The 22,753-nt window shown below is 39.4% G+C and overlaps 1 long non-coding RNA gene across 1 annotated transcript; it reads right to left on the reverse strand.

Moving 5' to 3' along the window:
• Positions 1-19,047: 19,047 nt before the first annotated feature.
• LOC115136493 (uncharacterized) lies at positions 19,048-21,172 on the reverse strand. Its single transcript, XR_003864635.2, has 4 exons — positions 21,074-21,172; positions 20,832-20,917; positions 20,324-20,427; positions 19,048-20,079 (listed from the first exon to the last, which is right to left on the reverse strand). It is a non-coding gene; the product is annotated as an uncharacterized LOC115136493 (long non-coding RNA).
• Between the last annotated feature and the right edge of the window lie 1,581 nt (positions 21,173-22,753).

A 22,753-nucleotide genomic window follows, 5' to 3' on the forward strand; every position in this document is an offset into this window, starting at 1 on the left:
CAGTTGTGTCAATTGTGCTGGATGTCCTTTGGGTGGTGGACCATTATTTGATACACAAGAAAATGTTGAGTGTTGCAGTTCTTGACACAAACTAGTGCACCTTGAATGTCCATGTCTCAATTGTGTCAAGGCTTAAAAATCCTTCTTTAACCAGTCCTCTCCTCTTCATCTACACTGATTGAAGTGGATTTAACAGGTGACATCAATAAGGGATTATAGCTTTCACCTGGATTCACCTGGTCAGTCTGTTATGGATAAAGCAGGTGTCCTTAATGTTTTGTATACGCAGTGTATATATACATATTTTCAACAAGTTTGCTGCAGTTAAGTGGCAAAGTGTGTAAACAAGGATACTTGTCCATAGAGTGATGAGTGAGCAACAAGGATAAATATCCTTTGGGGGGCAGGGGGAGGGCTGATAGTCTGGAGGAAGAAGCTATTGGCCAGTCTGCCTATACTGTGCTCTGAGCACATCAGAGCACATACAAAGAAGTTATCGAGAATGTTTTAGTCCAGTGTAGGTAGACTGCCATGTATTGTTGCCTGTACCTTTTGATGTGGTTTTTACTGAAGCTTGACATTACTTTTAACTGCAGCAGACTACATTATCTGCGAGGATATCACCTGACCCACCCACTTGCCTCCCCTCCTTTAGGTGTTGCATGTTCTTTCCATTAGCCTTACAATAAATGGCTCTACTGATCAAAATGCATAAATGGTGGGCCGCCCAACTTTCTTTTCATTATGTTTTGGATTCATAAAAAGGCCCAGGGAGTGGGCGAGAGGAAGGGGGTTGTTTATTCGTTCCTTTTGAGTGTTTTTTTCCCCTCATTCCACCTGGTTCCATCTGATAAAACCATAGGCATACAAGTTGTATTCATGTCATTGGATAAATCATACTTACCACTTTCAGAATGTCTGGTCTCTGCATTTGTACTCTCATCAACATTCTGGTACACTAACACTGGGATTGGATCACTGTAAAAACAATAGGCACGTGTATTATTATTCACAGAAAAAAAATACAGATGAATTGTAAGTATATAACGTTTTACATGGAAATCAAAACATTAGCAGATAGATACTTACACATATGTTGCTTCAAAGTTTCCCATCGGAGCTAAAATTACACAATTGAAAAGGCAGTTAGTGCTGAGGAATTTGGTAGTGTGAATTAGCCTATTAATAGTGTTACCACACTAACCACGTTTCCATCCACAGTTTTTATGAGATGTAAAGTCATAATGTATATACAAAAAAGTCACAACAGCTGTGATGGAAACAGGAAGTTTCGGTACAATTTTATGAATGCCAACAGATCAGTGAGATCTTGTGTTGGTGAAATACATTATGAGAGAAATGGTGGTGGAAACGCTTTTATGCGCAAATATTGATATAACAACCATCATATCGAGGTAAACTTGGAGTCATGCGACAATATTGTGTGTGGTCCTCTTTACCACTGTGGAAAGCTTTACTACCATTTAAAAAATAATAATTATGGAGTCGGTCCCCCTTTGCTGCTATAACAGCCTCCACTCTTCTGGGAAGGCTTTCCATTAGATGTTGGAACATTGCTGCAGGGACTTGCTTCCAATCAGCCACAAGAGCATTAGGGAGGTCAGGCACTGATGTTGGGCAATTAGACCTGGCTCGCAGTCTGCGTTCTAATTGATCCCAAAGGTGTTCGATGGAGTTGAGGTCAGGGCTCTGTGCAGGCCAGTCAAGCTCTTCCACACCGATCTCGACAAACCATTTCTGTATGGACCTCACTTTGTGCATGGGGGCATTGTCATGCTGAAACAGTAAAGGATCTTCACCAAACTGTTGCCACAAAGTTGGAAGCACAGAATCATATAGAATGTCATTGTATGCTGTAGTGTTAAGATGTCCCGTCATTGGAACTAAGGGACCTAGCCCGAACCATGAAACACAGCCCCAGACCATTATTCCTCCACCAAACTTTACAGTTGACATTATGCATTGAGTCAGGAAATATTCTCCTGGCATCCGCCAAACCCTGACTTGTCAGCTGGACTGCAAGATGGTGAAGCGTGATTCATCACTCCAGAGAACGCGTTTACACTGCTCCAGAGTCCAATGTCGGTGAGCTGAGCTCTTCGGTAAAGCCATTCTACTGCCAATTTTTGTCTATTGAGATTGCATGGCTGTGTGCTCGATTTTATACACCTGTCAGCAACGGGTGTGGCTAAAATAGGTAATCAACTAATTCTATCGGGTGTCCACACACTTTTGTATATATATACAGTACCAGTCAAAAGTTTGGACACCTACTCATGCAAGGGTTTTTCATAATTTTTACTATTTTCTACATTGTAGAATAATAGTGAAGACATCAAAACTATGAAATAACACATATGGAATCATGTAGTAACCAAAAATCGGTTAAACAAATCAAAATATGTTTTATATTTGAGATTCTACAAAGTCATCACCCCTTGCCTTGATGACAGTTTTGCACACTCTTGGCATTCTCTCAACCAGCTTTATGAAGTAGAATGCATTTCAATAAACAGGTGTGCCTTCTTAAAAGTTCATTTGTGGAATTTCTTTCCTGTCCTTCTTAATCCATTTTAGCCAATCAGTTGTGTTGTGACAAGGTGGGGGAGAAACGACAGTCCATCGTTACTTTAAGACATGAAGGTCAGTCAATCCAGAAAATGTCAAGAACTTTGAACGTTTCTTCAAGTGCAGTCGCAAAAACCATCAAGCGCTATGATGAAACTGGCTCTCATGAGGACTGCCAGAGGAAAGGAACACCCAGAGTTACCTCTGTAACTGCACCTCAGATTGTAGCCCAAATAAATGCTTCACAGAGTTCAAGTAACAGACACATCTCAACATCAACTGTTCATAGGAGACTGCATGAATTAGGCCTTCATGGTTGAATTGCTGCAAAGAAAACACTACTAAAGGACACCAATAAGAAGAAGAGACTTTCTTAGATTAAGAAACACGAGTAATGGACATTAGACCAGTGGAAGCATTCCTCATGAAACTGGTTGAGAGAATGCCACGCGTGCAAAGATATCATCAAGGCAAAGGGTTATATCCTTCCTGTTTGGCCCTGTCCGGGGGTATCATCGGATGGGGCCACAGTGTCTCCTGACCCCTCCTGTCTCAGCCTCCAGTATTTATGCTGCAGTAGTTTATGTGTCGGGGGGCTAGGGTCTGTTTGTTATATCTGGAGTACTTCTCCTATCTTATCCGGTGTCCTGTGTGAATTTAAGTATGCTCTCTCTAATTCTCTCTTTCTCTCTTTCGCTCGGAGGACCTGAGCCCTAGGACCATGCCTCAGGACTACCTGGCATGATAACTCCTTGCTGTCCCCAGTCCACCTGGCCGTGCTGCTGCTCCAGTTTCAACTGTTCTGCCTGCGGCTATGGAATCCTGACCTGTTCACCGGACCTGTCCCAGACCTGCTGTTTTCAACTCTCTAGAGACATCAGGAGTGGAAGAGATACTCTTAATGATTGGCTATGAAAAGCCAACTGACATTTACTCCTGAGGTGCTGACTTGCTGCATCCTCGACAACTACTGTGATTATTATTATTTGACCATGCTGGTCATTTATGAACATTTGAACATCTTGGCCATGTTCTGATATAATCTCCACCCAGCACAGCCAGAAGAGGACTGGCCACCCCTCATAGCCTGGTTCCTCTCTAGGTTTCTTCCTAGGTTTTGGCCTTTCTAGGGAGTTTTTCCTAGCCACCGTGATTCAACACCTGCATTGCTCGCTGTTTGGGGTTTTAGGCTGGGTTTCTGTACAGCACTTTGAGATATCAGCTGATGTACGAAGGGCTATATAAATAAATTTTATTTGATTTTGCTACTTTGAAGAATCAGTCAACTTTACAAAGGTGGGATATTTTTGTGTCATAAAATGATCTATCCAAGACATTTCGGTGGAAACGCTTTTATGATGAAATATTGATATAAAAAACAATCATATAGAAGTAAACTTGGAGCCACGCGATGACTCCCACTACGACTCGTCGGGAAAGCATGCAGTTTATTAGTGTCACGCCCTGACCGTAGAAATCCTTTTATTCTCCATGTTTGTTTGGTCAGGGTGTGACTCGGGTGGGAAAGTCTATGCTTTCTGGTTCTTTGGGACAGCTGTCTATCATTGTCTCTGATTGGGAATCATACTTAGGCAGCCTTTTTTCCTTTTCTCATTTGTTGGTTGTTGTCTCGTTTGATGCATGTATAGCCTTACGGAACATCGTGTTTGTTATTTATTGTTTTGTTGGCGACATTTAAAAAATAAAGAAAAATGTACGCTCACCACGCTGCACCTTGGTCCGGTCATTTTCAAGACTACTCACGTGACAATTAGGCTACAGATTAAATAAATTATGATGAACTTCACAAGGTGTTTAAAATGCAAAGTGATGAGCTTGATGCTTCTTTTCAATAAATATTGAGGGTCTTATTCTGGTGACATAATTATAGATGCTTGACTACGAAAAATTATCTGGCTCTTTTGTCCATCATAATATTGTCATGTTGGCTATACCCGCACTGTATCTGCGAGCTGCTGGCTAGAGCACATGTGCCAACATCACAGTGGGAGCACTCGCTATATAAAGCAAAACGTTTTTTGTGAGAAACCCATCAGTCGAGTTGAAAATGTCATGGAAGCCCATATAACTTGTATTTTTTTATTTGGTACATAGGAATTTAACAGGAAAATGTATTTTCATGTGCACTATGTCATCAGGCACAGCCTTTTACACACAGCATATGTTTGTATGTAGAATTTTGAATATTTGCATGAAAATCTGTCTCCAATTAGATGGAAACCTAGCTAGTGTTTCCTAAATTGAAATGTTTGCATTCATATATACCTAATACAACTACTAACAGATAGTGTTTATCATTTACAATGTTTTGATACTTGGGTTGCTCCTCATTCACAGCTGTACATATTACAAGATAGTATTACACACAAACCATGTTGAAATATATGTAATGGTAGTAATCTTGAATGGCTGTTCATATTCTGGGTCCAGTTGTTTCAGTTTTGTCAACAAGTTTTGTCTACAGACTCTTTAGACACTGACACCATAGAAGTCAATGGAAAGGTCTTCATTGTACATTAACAAATACATACAACGTACCTTGTGGTATTGGTTCCCTGTAAAATAAAATACATTAAAGTATTTATTGTGAGTGTAGAGTATCTGTTGTCTGTTACTAGCATATCTGGTGACAATGATAAAGTGCTGAGAGGCCATCGAAGGTAAAACAGACCATAGCTAATATGTGGTCAGAAGTAAATCTGTGGTCATTACATGTAAGAACCAAAAGGGGTGAGCTGGAAGGTGAAAAACTGAACTCCAATCTTTTTTTTAGATTTTCTCCAATTTATTTGAAGCTATTGTTTGCTTGTATTCATATTTGTACAGGTATATATTTTGCCACCCATCCGGTTTTAAGGAACATTTCAATTGTCATGTTGAAACAAGACAAAAGCAGGGTGGGCATAAAGACCTTCATGTATGAGTAAAGTTACTTACACTGGTGTTGGCGGCAGCTCTCTTTTAATCTGGTTGGATCGTGTGACTACAAAAGACCAAGACATTCAATAGAGAACGATTCAGTAGTGAGAACATGTCATTTACTGTTGATCAGCACAAAAGCCACATATATGAATTAGATTCATTCAATCATTCAATATGAGACGAGATATCACAATAATTGAGGACAATTGTGAAATGCATTTTTTTAATTCTGGATTATTTTAAGTAGAATAAGGCTACTCCTGCAGGTGAAACTGACTCAAAAGGTATGATGAATCAAAATGTCAGTTTACCTCTTTGAGATCGCATTACTGCAAATCTGTTACCTTCGCTTTGGCTGTTGAGTGGGTAGAGTTACGGGATGTAAAATCATATTGTAATATATTAGCCAATAATGAGGTTAAATTGTTTTACAACATGTATTTAAACTGTAATGTTAGAATAGAAACAGCTCTTTTTTCCCCCTATTTCATGAATTTCACATTAGAAAATACATACACTCATTTTTCTATTCTTCTATGTAATATTCACCATATCCATAAGATCACAATCGGTCCTACAGTGCATCAATTATTTCATATCTATGTTTATGTTATACTTACAATATTTGAGGGTCATAAATTTGATTCTCTTCATGTATTATTTCTACAGATGAGGAAAAGCAGGACAATGGTTTTAATGGCACATACACTACACTGACTGATTCTGTACAATTATTTCACAAATCAAAGTGGCAAACTAAGGAATTAAGTATATTGATTTAGCTTTAGTGCTACATGACAAATTGATTTCATGACATTGTACAGGTTGATTAGTGTAACATGTAATACATTGTAATACATTTCATAATATTTAATACAGTGCTACTCACTGGTTTTCCTCCTGCACCACAGGCAGAAAGCGGAGAAAACACTGAGCGATGCCACAGACACAACGGTGAGGACAGATCCTTGTAGGCTGAAGATGGCTATCATACTTAAAGGGGAAAAGTAGCACAACAATGCATTTTTCTTTGGAATAATCTAATGTATTTCCTTCATAGTTTTCATCTGTATAAGTAATTCACCAAGAACAGTTCAGTTAGGGGAAATTATAGCAGATTTTCTGATAAAAGGTATAAAAGACACATTTATAGAGATAGGGAAGAGGCATATCATGTACATTTGGTATTGATCAAACTTAGGAATACATTTAGTATGTTTAACTACCTTGAGCATAATAGTTACTATGATCTACATGACTAATAAAAACTAATAAAGTATTAATGACTGGTCTATATTTTTTATTCCAAAGAGAAGATACAGTATTTGACACATGTAGGCTATGACTATACAGTTAAACAGAAATAGTTACATTGTCTTAATTGTACAAAGCCTTAGCATCAAAGTATTTTTGCAATGTGAATGTTCTTTTCTTTACACGCTCAGCTTTACAGTAATTCACCAAGAACAGTTGCTTACTGCTGTTTTTCACTTTACTAAAAATAACTTAGAATATTTGTTTGGTATTACTGCTTTCTCTCTTCCATAGGTGTTGGCCAAACTTGTTCCTTATTCAGCTGTAACGGCACAAATCTCCTGCTCACCCAATTTTGTCTTAAAAAGAATGTAGAAAACCCCACACTTGGTATACATTGTTGTGTTCATGTGTTCCTTGTGTTCCTGTAAAGAACCTAAGCCTACAGATAACCACAGCACTATAACCAAATGCCATTTTCAAGAACAAATGATGATGGTATTGTATTCAATACATCCCTGTTAGTTCAGTGATACAGTATCTGCATCAGAAGATAAGAACACTTTCAGCTTTAAAACATTTAGGCTTATGTATACAGTTAAACAGAAATAGTTACATTGTTTTAATTGCACTAAACTTTAACATCATACTCTTTTCACACATTCAGCTGAACATCATCCATGATTGCTGGTTGATCTTTTTGACATTTCAAAACTGAAGTGGTACATTATTGAAAGCTATAATTAAATCAGGATGAAGAGGATGAAAATAACACAACATAATGCGTCTAAAATTGAAGCCCTTCAAATAGTCTATCTTTCTCCAACCAAGTTGCTCCTACACTCTTAAACATGAGACAATAGAAGTACATGTATTGTGTTGTTCTCACCTTCAGTAAAGCCTCTTCAGGCCACCTCCATCTCACTGACAGCTCCACTTACAGACAGGCTGCTGTGACAGAGCTGTTAAGGGGGAGAGTAGAACGAGCTTCCTGTTTCTAACTGAACTCCACACCACATCCGTCCTGATCAGCAGGCTGGACAGAGAGTCTGGTGGACAACCTCTGAAGGGTGCCCTACATCACTGTAGTTCAATGAAGGTGCGAGAAATGATACCGTTCAGCGAGGTGCTTTAGTGACAGTGCCCTGATGCACATAAAACATGGCTTTTAAATGGACTTTGGAATTTGCTTTGTCGTAACTGTAGAAATATTTCAGTGCTCTTCACAACTGGTCCTAGGGGTCCTCACATTGCAGGTGCTGTAGTGTGGCCCTCTGGGACCAGGGATGAAAACCACTATGCAATGCAATACAGCTTGAAGTAAAAAGTATGTTCTTCATGGAAAACAATGCTAATGACTGTGGCAGAAAAACACTTGTCGCTGTAGTTTATGAAGAAGTCTGTGGAGGCCTCCCGGGTGGCGCAGTGGTTAAGGGTGTTGTACTGCAGCGCCAGCTGTGCCACCAGAGACCCTGGGTTCGCGCCCAGGCTCTGTCATAACCAGCCGTGACTGGGAGGTCCGTGGGGCGACGCACAATTGGCCTAGCGTCGTCCGGGTTAGGGAGGGCTTGGCCGGTAGGGATATCCTTGTCTCATCGCGCACCAGCGACTCCTGTGGCGGGCTGGGCACAGTGCACGCTAATCAAGCGTGGACGGTGTTTCCTCCGTGCAGTGCGGCTTGGTTGGGTTGTGTATTGGAGGACGCATGACTTTCAACTGTCGTCTCTCCCGAGCCCGTACGGGAGTTGTAGCGATGAGACAAGATAGTACCACGAAATTGGGGAGAAAAAGGGGTAAAAAATTCAACAAAAAAAACACACACAACAAAAAAAAGAAGTCTGTGGAGAAAATGTCCAGTTATAAAGAGAAATGTTTCCAAACAGATGCCCTTATTATGTGATGTATATAAACCCTGGATTGCTGATTATATGTATTGGCCAATGACTTTATTGGTACTACTCAGAAAGGAATTAATGTCATTCTACAGTATTTCAATAAAATGTTACAAGGACAAAATGACATGTGGGGACAGTAACATTCAGGGCTAAAGCCCCAGGGCCCTGGTAGACGGACGGGAGACAGGTTAAAGAACGATTTTTAAGCCTTGAGACAATTGTGGCCTTGCGTGCTATTCAGAGGGTTAATGAAAAAGACCAAATATTTAAGTGCCTTTGAACGTGGTATGGTACTAGGTGCCAGACGCAGCAGTTTGTCAAGAACTGCAACACTGCCGGGGTTTTCACACTCAGCAGTTTCCGATGTGTATTAAGAATAGTCCACCACCCAAAGGACATCAAGCCAACTTGACACAACTGTGGGAAGCATTGGAGTCAGCATGGGCCAGGAAGTCTGAGGGGGGGGGGGGGGGGGGGCTCTGAGCGCATCAGAGCACGAAGAAGAAGTTACCACGAATGTCTTGAGAGGATGTGTTAGATTGTGTTAGTGTATGTAGATGTATTGTTGCCTGTACCTTTGATGGTGTGGTTTTTACTGAATCTTGACATTACTTTTAACTGCAGCAGACTACATTATCTGAGAGGATATCACCTGACCCACCCACTTGCCTCCCCTCCCTTTAGGTGTTGCATGTTCTTTCCATTACAATAAATGGCTCTACTGATCAAAATGCATAAATGGTGGGCCGCCCAACTTTCTTTTCATTATGTTTTTGTTTTGGATTCATAAAAAGGCCCAGGGAGTGGGCGAGAGGTAGGGGGTTGTTTATTTGTTCCTTTTGAGTGTTTTTTTCCCCTCATTCCACCTGGTTCCATCTGATAAAACCGTAGGCATACAAATTATATTCATGTCATTGGATAAATCATACTTACCAGTTTCAGAATGTCTGGTCTCTGCATTTGTACTCTCATCAACATTCTGGTACACTAATACTGGGATTGGATACACCCACCAGTTGAAACTAATTTACTGTACTTCTACACAATTTTAAAACTCTAAAATGAAATAACAAACAAAGATGTCCCCCAGACATCATACGTTTATATTAGGTTTAAAGGTCTGTGGAATGGCGTGTCAAATGTACTACTCAACTTCATCATATATAGGCTGCATTGACCGATTTAGCCTTCTTGTGGAACACTGCATACAGTGCAACAGGAAATAGATTCATAATACATGCTATCAAGGCCAACTTCATATACCGACATCAATGTGAAAGTAACCGGAGCATCATCATGGTTTGGGTTTGGCCGGTGTAGGCTGTCATTGTAAATAATCATTTGTTCTTACTTAACTGGCTGCCTAGTTAAATAAGGGTTAACATTTTTTTATATATAAAACAGCTGACTGCGAATGCAAACCATGCCAGATAAATCCTACACATGCATTTAAATAGAAGGCATACATTAAAGGAATTACTTAGTCCTACAATCGACAAGGACGCATAAAGACAAACAAACTCGACCAAGGAATCTCCAAATTAAAGCCGAGCCTGTGATTCAGAACCGCTGAATGGACACAGCCTCGGTACAGGTACGCATAGTGGAGCTCCGTGGGGTGTGGCAACGTCTCAGTCTAGTAGCCAGCTAGAATTAGGCAATTCAGTTTGTGGGCAGTTAGATATTTTCTGGGCACAGTTGAGTAGCCTACAATGATTATATCAAAATCATAACTGGCACGCAGATCTTTAAAAATGGTATGATCAATTGTAATTGAGCAAATGCCACTGGCCATAGCTGCGGATATATAATAAAATGTATATTTTATATGTTATTTTTTCACAAAAGTAGTTCATTGGGATTTACTAGCTCTGTATTAGCAGACCGATATAGCAGTCTTTAGCTCGGGCAAAAACATTTTTCTCTCTCACAGAAGTAGTGCACTGGGCCTTTACAAGTCCTAATTAGCTGACTGATAGAGCCTTCTGTTGCAAGGCCCCCCAAAAAATATAGTACCGCAATAAACAGTGCCAGTCAAATGTTTTGGACACACCTACACATTCAAGGGTTTTTCTTTATTTTTACTATTTTCTACATTGTAGAATGTATTTGGGGGGACAGGTAGCCTAGTGGTTAGAGCTGTTCCTAGGCCATCATTGTAAATAAGAATTTGTTCTTAACTGACTTGCCTAGTTAAATAAAGGTAAAATTAAAAATTAAAAAACATCAAAACTATGAACTAACACATATCATGGAATCATGTAGTAACCAAAAAAGTGTTAAACAAATCAAAATATATTTTAGATTTTAGATTCTTCAAAGTAGCCACCCTTTGCCTTGATGACAGCTTTGCACATGCTTGGCATTCTCTCAACCAGCTTCATGAGGAATGCTTTTCCAACAGTCTTGAAAGAGTTCCCACATATGCTGAGCACTTGTTGGCTGCTTTTCCTTCACTCTGCGATCCAACTCATCCGAAACCATCTCAAATGGGAAGGAACACCTACTGTATTTGAGAATGCTATTCATTGACTACAGCTCAGCGTTCCACACCATAGTGTCCTCAAAGCTCATCACTAAGCTAAGGACCCTGGGACTAAACACCTCCCTCTGAAACTGGATCCTGGACTTCCTGACTGGCTACCCCCAGGAGGTAGGGTAGATAACAACACATCTGCCACGCTGATCCTCAACATGGGGGCCCCTCCTGTACCCTCCTGTACTCACTGTTCACTCATGACTGCATGGCCAGGCACGACTCCAACACCATCATCAAGTTTGCCAATGAATCAACAGTGGGTGGCCTGATCACCAACAACGATGAGACAGCCTATAGGGAGGAGATCAGAAACCTGGCCGTGTGGTGCCAGGACAACAACCTCTCCCTCAACGTGATCAAGACAAAGGAGATGATTGTGGACTACAGGAAAAGGAGGACCGGGCACGCCCCCATTCTCATCGACGAGGTTGTAGTGGAGCAGTCATAGGCCCCAAAAAGTCATAGGCCCCAAAAATTGTCAAAGAATCCAGCCACCCTAGTCATAGACTATTCTCTCTGCTACCGCACGGCAAGCGGTACCGGAGCACCAAGTCTAGGTCCAAAAGGCTTCTTAACAGCTTCTACCCCCAAGGCATAAGACTCCTGAACAGCTAATCAAAGGGCTACCCAGGCCCCTCTTTTACATTGCTGCTACTCTCTGTTTATATCTATGCAAAGTCACTTTACCTCTACCTACATGTACATATTACCTCAATTACCTTGACTAACCGGTGCACCCACACATTGACTCTGTACCGGTATCCCCTGTATATAGCCTCGCTATTGTTATTTTACTACTGCTGTTTAATTATTTGTTACTTTTATTTTCTATTTTTTTACTTATCTATTTTTACTTATCTATAGTTGGTTAAGGGCATGTAAGTAAGGTCTACCTACACCTGTTGAATCCTTGCGCATGTGACAAATACAATTTGATTTGAGCTGCAATTTCTGAGGTCCAGTTAACTCTAATTAACTTATTCTCTACAGCAGAGGTAACTCTGGGTCTTCCTTTCCTGTGGTGATGCTATGAGAGCCAGTTTCATCATAGCACTTGATGGTTTTTGCGACTGCACTTGAAGAAACTTGTAAAGTGCTTGAAACGAATAAGGCAAACCTGTTAATTGAAATGCATTCCAGGTGACTACCTCGTGAAGCTGGTTGAGAGAATACCAAGAGTGTGCAAAGCTGTCATCAAGGCAAAGGGTGGCTACTTTGAAGAATCTTATTTTGATTTGTTTAACACTTTTTTTTGGTTACTACATGATTCCATATGTGTTATTTCATAGTTTTGATGTCTTCACTATTATTCTACAATGTAGAAAATAGTAAAAATAAATAAAACCCTGGAATGAGTAGGTGTGTCCAAACGTTTGACTGGTACTGTATCTCTGTTTATTGCATTATTCGTAAATTACATTATAATTTCCTCAATCAAAGTTTGTACCAATTAAAAAGCCTATCAATACAGGGCTCTCCAACCCTGTTCCTGGAGCACTACCCCGGTTAGGTCTTGTGAGCGGAAACTTGAACATTGTGAGAATTTTGTGCAACTTCGGCGTGTGTTTACAGTGAACACTGAGGCTGTACACTTAGAGTTTTAGACAGTAGCCAATAGGCTATTGTGGCAATTTGATCATAATGTAGGCCTATCAACAACACCAATGGAGCAATTCCCATAACATTTTCACATGGAAATAGCTTTTGATTTGTATGATATAGCCTACAGTAGCCTATATGTGGTGTTCAATGCAGGCCGACATTACATTAGACTTTTAAAAACGTTTTTACATTATGAAGGGCTTGACATTAATGATGATTTACTTGGTCTGTAACACCATGGGCCAAATATGTGACTGTAAATTGCATTGTATTGTGTTGTATGATGCAAGAAACCCCTTAACAAAATACAATGAATTATTACCATACAGAGAATTAGATAATGTTGGCTTCCCCTCGGCCTATTGGCTTATTTGCATATTCAAGCCTGTCTCAAAACACAACACTGCCCCTTTAATTAAGACATAAGCTTTTTTTTCCTAACGGACTTTTCAAAGAGAGCTTGAAATGTACCCTACACGTGTTGTGCTCTTGTAGAAAACAGTAACTCCCCATTGCTGACCTATAATGATCTATAACTGGGATCACAACTTGCTCACTTGCAAAGAATACCAACAAATGTGCACATGCGCGGTTCTGCGTTCTGATCTGAAAAGGGCATTCACTCGCCGGTGATTGAAAGACCGCTCTAGGACGAGCCCCGCCAATAGAATTCTACTCCATTGTGCTCTGTACTCTGGCTCTGCATACAACAAAATCACAGACTCAGTCTTGCAAAGTTAGATCTATTTTGGTTTGTTGCATTGAAAAGGGGCTGATAATATGTTGATTTGATCTCAGAAAAAACGTTGATCTATATAGTGCAAACTAATGGGAGAACTCAGTGAAGTTCAATATCTTGCATCGCTGAGCTGCAAGGCATTTGTTTCGCACCGCAGTCCTGGAGAAAGTGCTCGACCGCACGCAGTTTAGATTGACCATTGGTTGTAACTTACTCCATTAATTTGATAAAACTAGCTAATTATTATAATCAGGTGCGCTAGATTAGGGTTGGAATGAAAACCTACAGAATGGTAGCTCTCCGGGAACATGGTTGAAGATTCCGTTTATAAAATATGCATAAAATGCATCCTCCAATTGCAACGTCTGCCTATGCCCAGCCCACACATATTGCCTCAAGAAAATGTTATATTTTTAATACCCTCAAACACTAAGTTAGGCATACCTACGTATTCAGGTTTTACTGGTGAAACTGCATCTACATGGCAATAATTTGATTGATCTCAGTCAGTTAATGGCAATAGCCTATGCAATTCGATCTTCTTGAACGACTGTTTTGTGAGCCAATTAGAGCAGATGATGTTAACAAACCATTAGCCTTTTTTTGTATTTTGTTTAAATCAAAGCATATATCTTGCCTAGTTTTGGCGCATGATATAATATATATATATTGTGAATCGTTATGTCGTTATGTGATTTTGCAAGACCTTTATTCTAAATTAACTAACAAGCGCCATTGTGAGAAGTGATAATCTTCTATTTGTAATAATAAACTTGAGCACATGATTACAATATAACCTATTACAGATAAAATAATACAGAGGGGTGAATTATCAATTCATATAATTTATTTTCATAGATTTAATCATCAAATCAATTCACCAAGTAGTGAACGTAAATCGTAACTACATAGAATTGCAGGAAACTCATTTTAAAACAGCCATAAAATCAAGCTATGGTGTGGTGTATTCATGTATCTCAATAAACTATAACCTAAATGCGTTATTACCTTCAACTTGGCCCAATTCACATTTCCAATTTCCCACCCTGACATAGCCCACCAAGATAGAACGGGCAATTGCATCATAAACAATAGCCAATATAGGCTAAATATCCCAAGCAGGGCTACAGCAACTTCCAGAGAGGGTCAGGCTCTAGGGTTTTGCCGTGACCACTGGTTTGGGTGTCCTCGGCAGAACAGTGTCGCTGTATCCAAGTGGTCCGTTCTGGGTTCCACTGCACAACAGAAGGTCGGTGGAGTTTTATGAACGTCAAAGCATTCACGGTGATTACATTTTTTTCAACATTCTGAAGTTGGCAAGCCTCCAACGGGCCTCTGCAGTGCACACACGTAGCTCACAGTTCTTGATTATTCGACAGAGAGATTAGGGAAGAAACAACCATAGGCTACAGCAACCTACCTACCTCTAGGTTGCTGTAGCCTATATATTTATTTGGTTTGTAATTCTATTGTTTTTCATGGAATTTGTGTGGTGATTAAATATCATGTATTTAGAATTTATCAGAATAAATGTTATTTGTATTCTCAAATTGAAAAAAGTGAGGTCCCTCAGTACACACCTGCTTTACTTGTGAAGTGAAGGCAGCTGCACGGCGCTATTTCATCAATACATGTTGTTGATGTTTTTTGAAGGGGGAGGGGGCTGATTATTTGTGACATGATAATCGATGCTTGGCTGCGGTATGACAAATAATCTAGATTTTTTTTGTCCAAAATAATCTCATAATGTAGTAGGCTATACCCGCACTGTATCTGCGAGCTGTTGGCTAGAGTGGGCACCAGAGTATGAGCCAATACCAGAGTGGGCACGATTGCTATGTAACGCCACATTTTTCGTGGTCAGTATAGTTGACTATGCGATGGAAACCCATGTAACCTTTTATTCGGTACATGGGAATTTAACCGCAAAATATATTTGTTTGTGCACTACATCATCACGCACAACCTTTTATCAGCAACAAGTATATTTGATGGAAATATCTCTGGTGGGAAAATGATTGTTTTTATGTGGATTTTAGAAAATGTACATTAAAATCTGTCGCCAATTGGAAGAAACCTAGCTAGTGTTTAATTTTGTAAAAATGTTTGACATTCATATATACCTAATACAACTACTAACAGATCGTGTTTACCTGTTGTAACATTTCGATACTTGGGTTGCTCCTCATTCACAGCTGTACATATTACAAGATACATTCGGGAAGCGTCGCCCCATGGACCTCCCGGTCGCGGCTAGCTGCGACAGAGTCTGGGCTCGAACTCATAGTCTCTGGTGCCACCCGGGAGGCCTCTGAGTTAAATTTTGAGTCTCATAGCAAAGGGTCTCAAAGTGTCTCAAAGCAAATACTTATGTACATAAAATATTTCTGTTTTTTATTTCTTAATAAATTAGCAAGCATTTTTTAAAACAGGTTTTCGCTTTGTCATTATGGGGTATTGTGTGTAGATTGGGGGACAAAAATATTTAATCAATTTTTAGAAAAAGGCTGTAATGTAACAAAATGTGTAAAAAGTGAAGGGGTCTGAATATATTCTGGATGCACTGTATTGCACACATACCATGTTGAAACATCTGTAATGGTAGTAATCTTGAATGATTGTTCATATTCTGGGTCCAGTTGTTTCAGTTTTGTCTACAAGCTTTGTCTACATACTCTTTAGACACTGACACCATGGAAGTCAAAGGAAAGGTATTTACTCTACATTAACAAATAAATAAAACATGCTCTGTGGTGTTTGTTCCCTATCAAATTAAATACATTTTAAGTGTTTTTTTGTGAGTGTAGAGTATCTGTTGTCTGTTACTAGCATATCTGGTGACAATGATAAAGTGCTGAGGGACTACCAAAGGTAAAATAGCTAATATGTGGTCAGAAGTAAGTCTGTGGTCAAGGCTTAGTGTCATAGACTAGACATAACATAGTAAACGTTGGTCTGTGGTCGCAGCCTGGTGTCATAGACTAGACGTAACATAGTACATTTATATCCGGGACACTCAATTTAGTATGATACAGTTGAAGTTGGAAGTTTACATACACTTAGGTTGGAGACATTAAAAGTAGTTTTTCAACCACTCCAAACATTTCTTGTTAACAAACTATAGTTTTGGCAAGTTGGTTAGGACATCTACTTTGTGCATGACACAAGTAAGTTTTCCAGCAATTGTTTACAGACATATTATTTCACTTATAATTCACTGTACCACAATTCCAGTGGGTCAGAAGTTTACATACACTAAATTGACTGTGCCTTTAAACAGCTTGGAAAATTCCAGAAAATTATGTAATGGCTTTAGAAGCTTCTGATAGGCTAAATTACATCATTTGAGTCAATTGGAGGTGTACCTGTGGATGTATTTCAAGGCCTAGCTTCAAACTCAGTGCCTTGACATCATGGGAAAATCAAAATCATTCAGCCAAGACCTCAGAAAAAATTGTAGACCTACACAAGTCTGGTTCATTCTTGGGAGCACACGTTCATCTGTACAAACAATAGTACGCAAGTATTAACACCATGGGACCATGCAGCCGTCATGCCGCTCAGGAAGGAGACGCGTTCTGTCTCCTAGAGATGAACATACTTTGGTGCGAAAAGTGCAAATCAATCGCAGAACAACAGCAAAGGACCTTGTGAAGATGCTGGAGGAAACACATACAAAATTATCTATATCCACAGTAAAACGAGTCCTATATCGACATAACCTGAAAGACTGCTCAGCAAGGAAGAAGCCACTGCTCCAAAACCGCAATGAAAAAGCCAGACTACGGTTTGCAACTGCATGTGGGGACGAAGATCGTACTTTTGGAGAAATGTCCTCTAGTCTGATGAAAAAAAACAGAACTGTTTAGCCAAAATGACCATCATTATGTTTGGAGGAAAAAGTGGGAGGCTTCCAAGCCGAAGAACACCATCCCAACTGTGAAGCACGGGGGTGCCAGCATCATGTTGTAGGGGTGCTTTGCTGCAGGAGGGACTGGGGCACTTCACAAAATAAATGGTATCATGAGGAAGGAATATTATGTGGATATATTGAAGCAACATCTCAAGACGTCAGTCAGAAAGTTAAAGCTTGGTCGCAAATGGGTCTTCCAAATGGACAATGACCCCAAGCATACTTCCAAAGTTGTTGAAAAATAGCTTGACAACAAAGTCAAGGTATTGGAGTGGCCATCACAAAGCCTTGACCTCAATCCTATAGAAAATTGGTGGGCAGTCCTATAAGTCCTATAAACCTGACTCAGTTACACCAGCTCTGTTAGGAGGAATGGGTCAAAATTCACCCAACTTATTGTGGGAAGCTTGTGGAAGGCTATGCAAAACGTTTGACCCAAGTTAAACAATTTAAAGGCAATGCTACCAAATACTAATTGAGTGTATTTAAACATCCGACCCACTGGGAATGTGATGAAATAAAAGCTGAAATAAATCATTCTCTCTACTATTATTCTGACATTTCACATTCTTAAAATAAGGTGGTGATCCTAACTGACCTAAGACAGGGAATATTTACTACGATTAAATGTCAGGAGTTATGAAAAACTCTGTTTAAATGTATTTGGCGAAGGTGCATGTAAGCTTCCGACTTGAACTGTATGTTGCGTTTGGTATTTTTACTTAAGACAGATGGTTACTGAAGGCAAAAACAAAAGTAGGGTGGCTGGTCGGGGTGGATTGGTAGGTGCTTAACATGAACCTCTAGAAACCTAAAGGTTGTGAGTTCGAATCTCATTAGGGACACCATTTTATCTAATTAGCAAATTTTCAACTACTTACTACTTTTTAGATACTTTGCAACTACTTAGCATTTTAGCTAACCCTTCCCCTAATCTTAACCCTTTTAGCTAACCCTAACCTTAACCCTTTTAGCTCACCCTAACCTTAACCCTTTTAGCTAACCCTAACCCTTTTAGCCTACCCTAGCCCTAACATTAATCCTTTTAGCTAACCCTAACCCTTTTAGCCTACCCTAGCCCTAACATGAATCCTTTTAGCTAACCCTAACCTTAACCCTTTTAGCTAACCCTAACCCTATCCTTAACCCTTTTAGCTAGCCCTAACCCTAACCGTAACCCTTTCACCTAACTCCTAAACTTAACCCTAACCCCTAACCCGAATCCCTAGCCTAGCTAAGGTTAGTCAGCTAGCTAACGTTAGCCACCTAGCTAGAATTTGTAACATACTGTATCATACGTTTTACAAATTCGTAACATATTGAACATTTTGCAAAATCATAACATATAATACGAATTATAATTTATAACATATCGGTGTTGGACATCCACAAATGAATACACACCATACGAAACATAACATATCATACTAAATGGAGTGTCACGGATATAGATACAGAACAATACGAAATCCTCAGAGACCAGGTTGTTACACTGGTGTTGGAGGCAGGTCTCTTATTGTCTGGTTGGGTCATGTGACTAGAAACCCCCCTCAAAAAATTCAATTGACAATGATTCAGTGGTGAGAACATATAATTTACTGTTGATCAGCACAAGATAGCCATAGCATATTAATTAGATTCATTCAATCATTCAATGTGAAAAGAGATATCACAATCGGTAAAATCCATTATTAATCTGGATTAATTTAAGTAAAATAAGACTGGTCCTGCTTGTGAAACTGCCCCAAATGGTATGATGAATCACAATGCCAGTTTACCTGTTTGAGATCGCATAACTGCAAATCTTCTACCTTTGCTGTGGAGTGGGCAGAGTTATGTAAGCTAAAATCATATTGTAATATATTAGCCAATAATGAGGTTAAATTGTTTTACAACATGCAATTAAACTGTAATGTTAGAATAGAAACAACTCTTTTATGAATGATAGAAAATTCCTACTTTATGAATTTCACATTAGAAAATACATACACTCATTTTTCTATTAATCTATGTAATATTCACCATATCCATATCCATAAGATCACAATCGGTCCTACAGTGCATCAATTATTTCATATCTATGTTTATGTTATACTTACAATATTTGAGGGTCATACATTTGATTCTCTTCATGTATTATTTCTACAGAAATGGGTGATAATTGTATTTAATGGCACTTACACTGAGTGTACAAAACATTAGGAACACCTGCTCTTTCCATGACATGACCAGGTGAAAGCTATGATCCCTTATTGATGTCACTTGTTAAATCCATTTCAAATGTGTGAAGGGGAGGAGACAAGTCAAATAAGGATTTTTACGCCTTGAGACAATTGAAACATGTATTGTTAATGTGTGCCATTCAGAGGGTGAATGGGCAAGACAAACTATTGAAGTGCCTTGAAACGGGGTATGGTAGTAGGTGCCAGGCACACCGGTTTGAGTGTGTCAAGAACTGCAACTTTGCTGGGTTTTTCACACTCAACAGTTTCCCGTGTGTATCAAGAGCAGTCCACCACCCAAAGGACATCCAGCCAGCATTGGAGTCAACATGGGCCAGCATCCCTGTGGAACGATTTCCATACCCCGACGAATTGAGGCTGTTCTGAGGGCAAAATGTGGTGCAACTTAATATTAGGAAGGCGTTCCTAATGTGTTTTTACACTACACTGACTGATTCTGTACAATTATTTCATAACAAGTCAAAGTGGCAAATTAAGTAAGTTAGGTACATTGAGTTAGCTTTAGTGCTACATGACAAATTGATTTCATGACATTGTACAGGTTGATTAGTGTAACATGTAATACATTGTAATACATTTCATAATATTTAATACAGTGCTACTCACTGGTTTTCCTCCTGCACCACAGGCAGAAAGCGGAGAAAACACTGAGCGATGCCACAGACACAACGGTGAGGACAGATCCTTGTAGGCTGAAGATGGCTATCATACTTAAAGGGGAAAAGTAGCACAACAATGCATTTTTCTTTGGAATAATCTAATGTATTTCCTTCATAGTTTTCATCTGTATAAGTAATTCACCAAGAACAGTTCAGTTAGGGGAAATTATAGCAGATTTTCTGATAAAAGGTATAAAAGACACATTTATAGAGATAGGGAAGAGGCATATCATGTACATTTGGTATTGATCAAACTTAGGAATACATTTAGTATGTTTAACTACCTTGAGCATAATAGTTACTATGATCTACATGACTAATAAAAACTAATAAAGTATTAATGACTGGTCTATATTTTTTATTCCAAAGAGAAGATACAGTATTTGACACATGTAGGCTATGACTATACAGTTAAACAGAAATAGTTACATTGTCTTAATTGTACAAAGCCTTACCATTAAAGTATTTTTGCAATGTGAATGTTCTTTTCTTTACACGCTCAGCTTTACTTCATCATACCAAATAAAATCAAGTCTTCACCCTGGTGTGAGGATGACAACAACATGACATGATGTGTCTCTCTGAAGTTGAACCCCTTCAACTTCAGAAGTGTTAAACAAATATCTTTCCCCAACCAAGCTGCTCCTACACTCTTAAACATGAGACAATAGAAGTACATGTATTGTGTTGTTCTCACCTTCAGTAAAGCCTCTTCAGGCCACCTCCATCTCACTGACAGCTCCACTTACAGACAGGCTGCTGTGACAGAGCTGTTAAGGGGGAGAGTAGAACGAGCTTCCTGTTTCTAACTGAACTCCACACCACATCCGTCCTGATCAGCAGGCTGGACAGAGAGTCTAGTCGACCACCTCTAAAATATTTCCTACTTAACTGTGTTTAAAGAGGGTGCGAGAAATGACACATTTCACCACGTGCATTAAGGACATGTGCCCTGATGCACATAGAACATGGCCCTGATGCACATAGAACATGGTTTTTAAATGGACTTTGGAATTTGCTTTGTCGTAACTGTAGAAATATTTCAGTGCTCTTCTCTACTGGTCCTAGGGGTCCTCACATTGCAGGTGCTGTAGTGTGGCCCTCTGGGACCAGGGATGAAAACCACTATGCAATGCAATACAGCTTGAAGTAAAAAGTATGTTCTTCATGGAAAACAATGCTAATGACTGTGGCAGAAAAACACTTGTCGCTGTAGTTTATGAAGAAGTCTTTGGAGAAAATGTCCAGTTATAAAGAGACATTTTTCCAAACAGATGCCCTTATTATGTGATTAGGTTATTACCAATGATGTATATAATAGTGAAATAGTCCAAATAGTCTGTGAATCTGCGAATATGACCAAATGTACAGTACCAGTCAGAAGTTTGGACACACCTACTCATTCCATGGTTTTTCCTTATTTTACTATTTTCTACATTGTAGAGTAATGGTGAATACATCAAAACTAGGAAATACCACATATGGAATGATGTAGTAACTTAAAAAGTGTTAAACAAATCAAAATATATTTTATATTCGAGATTCTTCAAAGTAACCAGCCTTTGCCTTGATGACAGCTTTGCATACTCTTGGCATTCTATCAATCAGCTTCATGAGGTATTCGCCTGGAATGCATTTCAATTAACAGGTGGGCCTTCTTAAAAGTTAATTTGTGGAATTTATTTCATTCTTAATGCGTTTGAGACAATCAGTTGTGTTGTGACAAGGTGGGGTGGTATACAGAAGATAGCCCTATTTGGTAAAAGACCATATTCAAGGGTATCATGTCAAGAACAGCTCAAATAAGCAAAGAGAAACGACAGTCCATCATTATTTTAAGACATGAAGGCCAGTAAATCTGGAAAAGTTCAAGAATTTTAAAAGTTTCTTCAAGTGTAGTTGCAAAAAGCACCATACGCTATGATGAAACTGGCTCTCATGAGGACTGCCACAGGAAAGGAAGACCCAGAGTTACCTCGGCTGCAGATGATAAGTTCATTAGAGTTAACTGCACCTCAGATTGCAGCCCAAATAAATGCTTCACAAAGTTCACATAACAGACACATCTCAACATAGACTGTTCAAAGGAGACTGCGTGAATCAGGCCTCCATGGTCGATTTGCTGCAAAGAAAACACTACTAAAGGACACCAATAATAAGAAGAGACATGTTTGGACCACGAAAAATGAGCAATTTACATTAGACCGGTGGAAATCTGTCCTTTGGTCTGATGAGTCCAAATTTGAGATTTTTAGGTTTCATCCACCGTGTATTGGCTACAACGGCTGTGTTTACACAAGCAGCCCAATTTTTATCCATTTCCACTAATGTGTCTTTCTGACCAGTCCGCTCAGTTATTTTGCCAATAATTGGGTAA

This window comes from Oncorhynchus nerka, linkage group LG10 (assembly GCF_034236695.1).
Source record: "Oncorhynchus nerka isolate Pitt River linkage group LG10, Oner_Uvic_2.0, whole genome shotgun sequence".
Taxonomy (NCBI): domain Eukaryota; kingdom Metazoa; phylum Chordata; class Actinopteri; order Salmoniformes; family Salmonidae; genus Oncorhynchus; species Oncorhynchus nerka.